Below are 9,304 nucleotides of genomic sequence, written 5' to 3' on the forward strand. Positions count from 1 at the left end.
GTGAGTATGTACTGTCTCCTTGTTCCCTCCCAAAGGAAGGTGATAATGATGGTGATGGTCTGTATTAGAGAAGTAGTACAGTGGGTAACTTTGAATAAGTATTTGGTAAGTAGAATCTGGAGAACTTGATGTTGGCTGGATTGGGAGTGTGAGGAGAAGAAGATGGCACATGTTTCTGCCTTGAACAAACAGCTGATGTTTATGCCATTTACCAAGATAGGGTGCACTGAAGGAAAACATGTTTCAGTGAAATTATGACTTGTATCAGTTTCCTATTGCCGCTCTAACAAATCACCACAAACATAGTGACTTAAAACAACAAGAGTCAATGCAATCCCTATCAAATTACCAATGACGGGCTTCCCTGGTGGCGCAATGGTTGAGAGTCCGCCTACCAATGCAGGGCACACGGGTTCGTGCCCTGGTCCCGGAAGATCCCACATGCCGCGGAGCGGCTGGGCCCGTGAGCCATGGCCGCTGAGCCTGCGCGTCCGGAGCCTGTGCTCCGCAACGGGAGAGGCCACAGCAGTGAGAGGCCCGCGTACCGCAAAAAAAAAAAAAAAAAAATTATCAATGACATTTTTTTACAGAACTAGAACAAAAAATCTTAAAATTTGTATGGAGTCACAAAAGACTCCGAATAGCCAAAGCAATCTTGAGGGAAAAAAAACGGAGCTGGAGGAATCAGGCTCCCAGACTTCAGACTGTACTACAGAGCTACAGTAACCAAGACAATATGGTACTGGCACAAAAACAGAAATATAGATCAATGGAACCGGATACAAAGCCCAGAGATAAACCCATGCACCTATGATCAACTAATCTATGACAAAGGAGGCAAGGATATACAATGGAGAAAAGACAGTCTCTTAAATAAGTGGTGCTGGGAAAACTGGACAGCAACATGTAAAAGAAAGAAATCAGAACGCTCCCTAACACCATACACAAAAATAATCTCAAAATGGATGAAAGACCTAAATGTAAGACTGGACACTGTAAAACTCTTAGAGGAGAACATAGCAAGAACACTCTTTGACATAAATCACAACAAGATCTTTTTTGACCCACCTGCTAGAGTAATGGAAAAAAAAAAGAACAAACAAATGGGACCTAATGAAATTTAAAGCTTTTGCACAGCAAAGGAAGCTATAAACAAGATGAAAAGACAACCCTCAGAATGGGAGAAAATATTTGCAAATGAATCAGCAGACAAAGGATTAAGCTCCAAAATATATAAACAGCTCATGCAGCTCAATATTAAAAAAACATACAACCCAATCCAAAAATGGGCAGAAGACCTAAATAGACATTTCTCCAAAGAAGACATACAGGTGGCCAAGAGGCACGTGAAAAACTGCTCAACATCACTAATAATTAGAGAAATGCAAATCAAAACTACAGTGAGGTATCACCTCACACCAGTTAGAATGGGCATCATCAGAAAATCTACAAACAACAAATGCTGGAGAGGGTGTGGAGAAAAGAGAACCCTCTTGCAGTGTTGGTGGGAATGTAAATTGATACAGCCACTATGGAGAACAGTATGGAGGTTCCTTAAAGAACTAAAAATAGACTTACCATATGACCCAGCAGTCCCACTACTGGGCATGTACCCGGAGAAAACCATAATTCAAAAAGACACATGCTACAGTTGTTCATTGTAGCACTATGTACAATAGCCAGGTCATGGAGGCAACCTAAATGCCCATCGACAGACAAATGGATAAAGAAGATGTGGTACATATATACAATGGAATATTAGCCATAAAAAAATGGAATTGAGTTATTTGTAGTGAGGTGGATGGACCTAGAGTCTGTCATACAGAGTAAGTCAGAGAGAGAAAAACAAATACTGTATGCTAACGCATATATACGGAATCTAAAAGTAAAAAAAAATGGTACTGATGAACCTAGTGGCAAGACAGGAATAAAGATGCAGACATAGAGAATGGACTTAAGGACACGGGTGTGGAGGGAAGCTGGGACAAAGTGAGAGAGTAGCACTGACATATATACACTACCAAATGTAAAATAGATAGCTAGTGGGAAGCAGCTGCTTAGCACAGGGAGATCAGCTCAGTGCTTTGTGACCACCTAGAGGGGTGGGATAGGGAGCGTGGGAGGGAGGCTCAAGAGGGAGGGGGTATGGGGGGAAAAATAAAGAAATGCATGAATTAAATCACTACTTCACACCAAAGAATGGTTCCTCCCCCAGGTTTAGAGAATTTGTATGCCCTGGTCAACTGTTTTGGGTATTTAAGCGCCTAATGTCTTTTTTCCTTAAGCGTCACAGTTATTGCCAACCAAAGTCTGCTATTCAGACACACTTAGCCAGGATCAGGAGATATTTGTAAACACCATCAATGAGAGCATGAGGCTTTAAAGACACAAACATGTTTTGGGATGAAAAGGCTCAAACTGTGTATGAATTTGCCTATTGTTTGTGGTTGATCGTCTCACAACCACATGTCCTGATGATGGTTGTTCCTTTTTTCGGGCTAGAAGCAAATATTCTACTCCTCCTTTTCAAGTTTTATGGTCATCAAAAAAACTAGTAAAAACTAACTATAAGGGCTTTGCGATCATTGATACTTCATGGTGAGTAGTACATGAGGCAGAATAAAGTGAATAATTCGCCTGCCAGAATTTCCTGTACCCTTGGCTACTACGACTTCTCTTGAAGTTTTTTTGTTTCAAACTTTTTCATAGAGTACTGGATGGAAAGCCTTCTGCATTGCTGTTCATGGTCTAAAGCATGGTCTTCAGATTTCTCAATATATTAGAAGATTGGATACTTGTTTAAAAATACCAGTGTTGACTACATTCACCCTGCCCCAAACTGCATAACATCTACTGCTTCAGTATCTAATGGGATGCCTGGAAAACTATTTAAAATTACACCTTTTTTTCCCTCTCTCTCTTACTCTTTCTTCTCTTAGCCTCTCACTTCCATTTGTATTTTGATATAATTTCTTTCCCCCACCTCCCACTGTACCCTATTGAGAACTTCTGATCTAAAAAAGAGAGCCCTTTGTCAACTGCTTTAGCGAGAATCATCTTACAACCAATTTAGTTAGGATGATGATGTAAAGTGAAAAATACCTACATTTAAAAATATTTACACACATTCTGAGGGGCAAAAAAATAAAGGTATGGCAAGTCAAGGCATTTCTCTTAGGGGGACATCATGTACAGCCTGAATTTTGAGCAGATTTTTGAGAGAGGAGTAACAGGTAATGGTGCAGCAGCAGAGGAGGGAGGCATCGCGTGTATTGACATGATGAAACAGACAAATCAGGGGTGAGAAATCACAAATCTTCAGGATAGAAATAATGTTGGAAGAAAGTACTTGCTTGTCACTGGCCAAATTTTCGGAAAGGACCAGTTACGAGAAACAGCTCCTACTTTGATTCACTGTTTCACAAGGTCAGAGAGGTGATTGTGTGATGAGACCGGGTCTGGGATCAATCAATCAGTCCCCCCCCCCCGCCCTGCCCCCTATCTTCTTTCTCTCCCTTAGGCTAACCCTCCCATAGTGCAGTGTCCTCACCTCCTCTCCCTCAGGCGCTGCCCCTACCCTGCCTGGGACTGGCAGATGTTACAAGAGAAGGGCAAAGCTAAAGCATATTCTGTAATCTAGCTTTACCAAGAATAAGGCTGATATCTTACCTTCATCCCTTTGATTGTTCTGTACGTATTTCTCATCACATCTGATCTGCTAGGTTAAAAGAAAGGCAATATTATGGCCTTTAAATCTCAACGTATGGTCTAATTGCAAAAGAAGTAGAGAATTAAGATAAACCCCCTGTCTTACTGAAACTCCTCTTCCATTGTGTTAGTCTCTGTCTATGTCCTTCATATGATTCCAGTCATCTCCATAAAAAGTCTCAGTTTCCCTGACTTCTGAAGGCCTCCCATTTTTCACTTCTGTTCTACTTGAGCAACCTTATTTCTCACTGTCTTGAGCAGATCAGTCATGGACCTTGCCATCCTCAGGGTCCTTTCTGAAGGAAACTGCTCTTCCTACTTAGGTGGCCATTTCTGTACCATATGACTCCTCGTCCATCCTGCTACTAGGGATGTGACCCAAGGGCAACCAGTTTATAAACTGGCCAATAGTGTATCGCTGGCTTGGTACAAAAAGCTCTGCCCAAACAAGGATGAAGGTAATAAAGTGGGATGATCAGAAAGTGTTTCTCAGGACTTTGAAGGGGAAAGAAGAGTGAATCAGGCAATAGTCAAAGGGAACAGGATGGTTGGGAGCTTGAGAAGTGAACCCAAAGACAAGTAGAGACTGAGAGAGGCTGGTGGTGTTGGGAGGGGTGATTGGAGGAAGCTTATGCTTCAGGACCATATAACCTCATGTACCATCTTTCTACTGTAATTTATTTGACCACAGAGGGCATGCTTGTTTTACACAACTTGCTCACAAATTTGCTCATGAAATCTGGACTCCTGGACATGGCTTTTGGGGTCCTGCATATTCTGTCCATGTTTTACCTTTTCTCAGCTCTTGCACCCATGCACAGTGCATTGTCACATTGTCCTTGAAGCTTTTCAAAGGTACCAAGTACTTTCTGTCCTCTGAGTTTTCAGACAAGTTCTTCTCTCTCTGTGGATCGCTTTACCCCATCCCAGTCACTCCCAACCCTTTTATTACCCTGCTGGCTTCCCTTCATTTAAATCCCAGGTGAAATGTCACTTTCTTGGACCCTCCCAACTGAAATATGATCCCTCTTTTATTCACAGTACCTCCCGTTCCATCCTTTCATAGCACTAACCATATTTTGCAATTATATATATATGTATATATATATTTTTAAACATCTTTATTAGAGTATGATTGCTTTACAATGGTGGGTTAGTTTCTGCTGTATAACAAAGTGAATCAGCTGTATGTATACATATATCCCCATATCCCCTTCCTCTTGCGTCTCCCTCCCACCCTCCCTATCCCACCCCTCTAGGTGGTGAGCTAGGGATCTCCCTTTGCTATGCGGCTGCTTCCCACAAGCTATCTATTTTACATTTGGTAGTATATATAAGTCCACGCCACTCTCTCACTTACCTTAAGGGTCCCAGCTTACCCTTCCCCCTCCCCATGTCTTCAAGTCCATTGTCTGCGTCTGCGTCTTTATGCAATTGTTTTTTTTATTTGCACGTTTATTTATTTGATGACTGCTCCTTCCAGTAGTCTGTAAGCAGCATATGGGGTAAGGAGTATATGCATATTTCTTCACCACTGTGTTCTTAGCATTTAGCTCAGTGCCTAGGACATTGTAGATTTTTAATAGCCAATGCATGAATGAAGGAAGGAAGGAAGGAAGGAAGGAGGAAGGAAGGAAGGAAGGAAGGAAGGAAGGAAGGAAGGAAGGAAGGAAGGAAGGAAGTATATTAAATGGTTCCCTTACTTCTCATTCCCATCTATCTTTCTCAAGTCCAGACATAAGATCCTTCACTCCTTTCTCTATCTCAGTGCTTCTTTTTTCTCCTATCTTTTAATTACATTTATAGTTTAACCACTACAAGCACATTTGACATTTATCATTATATCATCTGTTATTCCTTAATTGTTTTATGCATGCTTGGTTAATTTATCCACTGATGAAAGCAGGGACAGTGTCTCATGCCATGTATCCCCTCCTTCCACAAAGTGCCTAGCACAGTACCAGACACGTTATGAAATTTAATAAATAGTTGGCAACCTAAAACAAGTCCCTTTCAGTGAATGTACCAAAAGATGGAGATGTGGGGTGCTATGAAGTTCCAGAGACTTACTTTTAAGTCTCACACATTATGAAAAAAAGCTCTTCAGGAGAAGGAACTGTACTTTTCATCGTCATTGTCCTCAGGACTGAGAATTAAAGGCCCACAGATGCAGAGCTCTAGAGTAAGCACAGGGGAAGTTTTAAAGTCCATTTACAAACATAGTCCTAATATGTTTTTCAATTAAAACTTAAACAGACAACTGAGACCTGCTTTATGCTTGCGGTACGCGGGCCTCTCACTGTTGTGGCCTCTCCCGTTGCGGAGCACAGGCTCCGGACGCGCAGGCTCAGCGGCCATGGCTCACGGGCCCAGCCGCTCCGTGGCACGTGGGATCTTCCCGGACCAGGGCACGAACCCGTGTCCCCTGCATCGGCAGGCGGACTCTCAACCACTGCACCACCAGGGAAGCCCATATGCTTTGAATATTAATAATCGGATTCATTGGTTACCTTTGCGTGAACAAAGTCATAAATGGTGAGAAAGCCCTGCTGATTCATCTAAAAATTAGAGTTTAACATTTACTAGCATAAAATTATTTTTTTAATGTATACTGCAATTTTATTTCAGTTGCACAAAGCATGTAGGAAATTTAAATGAAACAGTACGGTAAAAGTAGCAGAGAACCAAAAAAATCTAAAAAAGGAAGTACACCTACAGCATGAGAATTCAACATTCATTAAGTATTGCTTTTCGTTCTACTTTTTGGACCTAGCTACCTTAATTAGTAAAAATTTTACTGTTTCATCTTTATCTCATCTCCATATCTAGCTTACAAAAGTCTTCGAGAGCAGGCACCATATCCTCTTTTTTTCAAGCAAGTAGTGTTTATTAATTTAGTTTCACTTATTAGTAAAATAAAACTTACATACAATAAACTGCACATATTTCAAGTGTACAATTTGATGAGTTTCGACATATGTTTACACGCCAAAACTACCCCAATCAAGGTACTGAACATTTCTAACACCTCCGAAATTTCTATGTACCCTTGTACCTCGTGTCTCACTTTATTCCTTATGTTATACAATCACTGATCTATTTCTATCGTTATAGGTAACATTTCATTTTATAGGCTTTTATAAAAATGTAAACATACAGTACATGCACTTTTCGTTGCCTGGATTCTTTTACTCAATATAATAATTTTGAAAGTCATTCCATGTGGATGCAAATTTTAGTAGGTGGTGCCTTTTGGCTGTTGAATACTATTCCATTGTATGGTCATACCATATTTTGTTTATCTGTTCACGGCTGATGGATATTTGCATTATTTCCACTTTTAGAATATTACAAATGAAGCTGCTATGATCATTTGTAAACATGTTTTCCTATGGAATTGGGTAATAGTGTAATCACTGGGTTATACGTGGTGTATGTTTAAATTTTTAAAAATCTGCTAAAATGTTTTCCAAAGCATTTGTACAATTTTACATTCCTACCAACAGTTTATGAGGCCGTATCACCCCCAACAGCTGGCATTACCTGTGTCTTTAATCCTAGCTCTTTTGAAAAGTGCTTAATTTAGGTATATCATTGTTTAATTTTTTTCTCTTGATGACAAATTATGATGAACATTTTTTTCCACGTGCTATTATGCATCTGTGTATCTTCTTTTGTGAAATGTCTGTCAAATCTTTTGCCCATTTGTAAACTGGCAAGTTGGTAGAGTTCTTTATATATTCTGGATTCAAATCCTTTGCTCGATGTAATTTTCAGATTTTAGCTTCTTGCGGTGGAATTTTAGGTCATTGAGAATGTGTTATATTTTTCTGGTTCTTTGTATTTTGAGACATTTTGGATTCTATCATGGGCATTCTGAAAGTTTTGTTGTATAGACTCTGGGTTCTATTATATTCCTCTGAGAAATTTTGTTGATGTTTCCTTTTTCACCAATCAATTAACCTGGTATGACATAAGCTATAACTCTTTTATTACTTTCTGTGGACAGTCATCTAAATTTTAGTTCAATTCTTTAAGCCATTACTGTATTGCTTTAAATCTGTCCCACATATGCATGGTAACAGGGTCAACCTTAACCTTTTAAAAAAGTTCTCATGCATAGAATTAGGGGATTTACTCCTCTGGCTTTCTCCCTCTGGGATTCTCTTCCCACTCTCCAGTGGTGGCTGTTGTCCAGGCTCTTTCCTTGGTTCTTCTGGCAAGAAAGATGGTGGGGCTTCTCTTACAGTTTTAGCTTCCTGATTTGCAATAAACTCTATTACTGCAGCCCAACTTTGGGGCAAAGCTATAGGAAAACACAAAACTCACCCCCATGCTTGTTGCTACTCCAGATTTCTGGTTCCCTCCATAATCTGACTGCTTTTGTTTACTCTTCAAAATCTTTAAGTGTTTTTTCCAGAGTCTATAATTGTTATAAGTGGGAGGACTGGTCTGTAAGGGAGTTACACCATCATACCGGAAGGGGAACTCCACCATATATTCTGTTATCTCTTTTATTCCTTGCTGCAGTCTCTTTAGAGCCAGAGCAGGAGCTTAGAGATCAGGTCACCATTTTTCTTTCTGCTTCTACGTGACTATGCATAGCCGAGACAACTGAAAGGGCATACAGGAGACAAACTGAAGTTGGGAGGTTGGGGACGTGGCTGAGGGAGAGATCAGAAGTGTCACAGTTTTCCTAAGCATCGCAAAATAGATATTTTGGATCATAGTTTAGAAGTAGTGGAGCACAAATCCTTTTCTTTCTGTTACCAAAGCCCTGTCGCTTTCTCTTCATCACCCTACTTCTCGAGCTTGAATTCTGTGCTAGTGTCTCTACCTCTCCATGTTATTTTGACATGGCATCATTTTCTTTCGTTGACTTAGGGACCTGTTGATCCCTCCCAGAGGGGTTACCATCTATGCAAGGTATGTCCAGATCTAAACAAAAATTGGGAACTGAAAGGAAATTCTGTATTTGCATTACAAAGGGAAGGCCAGTCTAATTTCCCTTCTTTTATCAAAAAGTACAGTCCAGGAATTTGCTCACACAAGCCTTCAATAAATGCTTGTTGAAATGAATTGAGTCCTTGGAAAAGCGTTTGGGGAGATTAAGTGAATCATGGAAATAACCATGCCAGTACAAAATCATATACAACTTAAGATCTATTAGCACCTTCAGCTGTGCCTTAACACATACATTGTAACAACTTGAAACTCATTAACAGCTTGTTCTCTGTCTTGTATGATCAATGGTTTGCTTTTCACTTACAAGATTTTTTTTCTTGCTCTGCTTCACGAAAGAAGAGATGAGGACTAATGGATAAACATACCAAAATCAGGGAAGTTTTATGCATTCTTAAGAAGTTTCTTAACATTTCTTAACACCTTTCAGAGTTAAAAACATAGGGGTTTATGTCCAGGAGTTCTTTTCTTTCCCTAACATTATCGTTCTGTTTGTGTCTGTGAACCTGGTTATTTCTGAAAAGGCTAGGGATTTTTCTTTCTATGACTCATTCATTGTTCATTTAACAACATTTATTGAGCGCCCAATATGTGCCAGACACTGTTCCAAGCCCTGGAGCTAAAGCAGTGAAGA

The sequence above is a fragment of the Monodon monoceros genome, unplaced genomic scaffold (genome assembly GCF_005190385.1).
Source record: "Monodon monoceros isolate NGI ecotype Baffin Bay Population unplaced genomic scaffold, NGI_Narwhal_1 Super_Scaffold_14, whole genome shotgun sequence".
In the NCBI taxonomy this organism is placed as follows: domain Eukaryota; kingdom Metazoa; phylum Chordata; class Mammalia; order Artiodactyla; family Monodontidae; genus Monodon; species Monodon monoceros.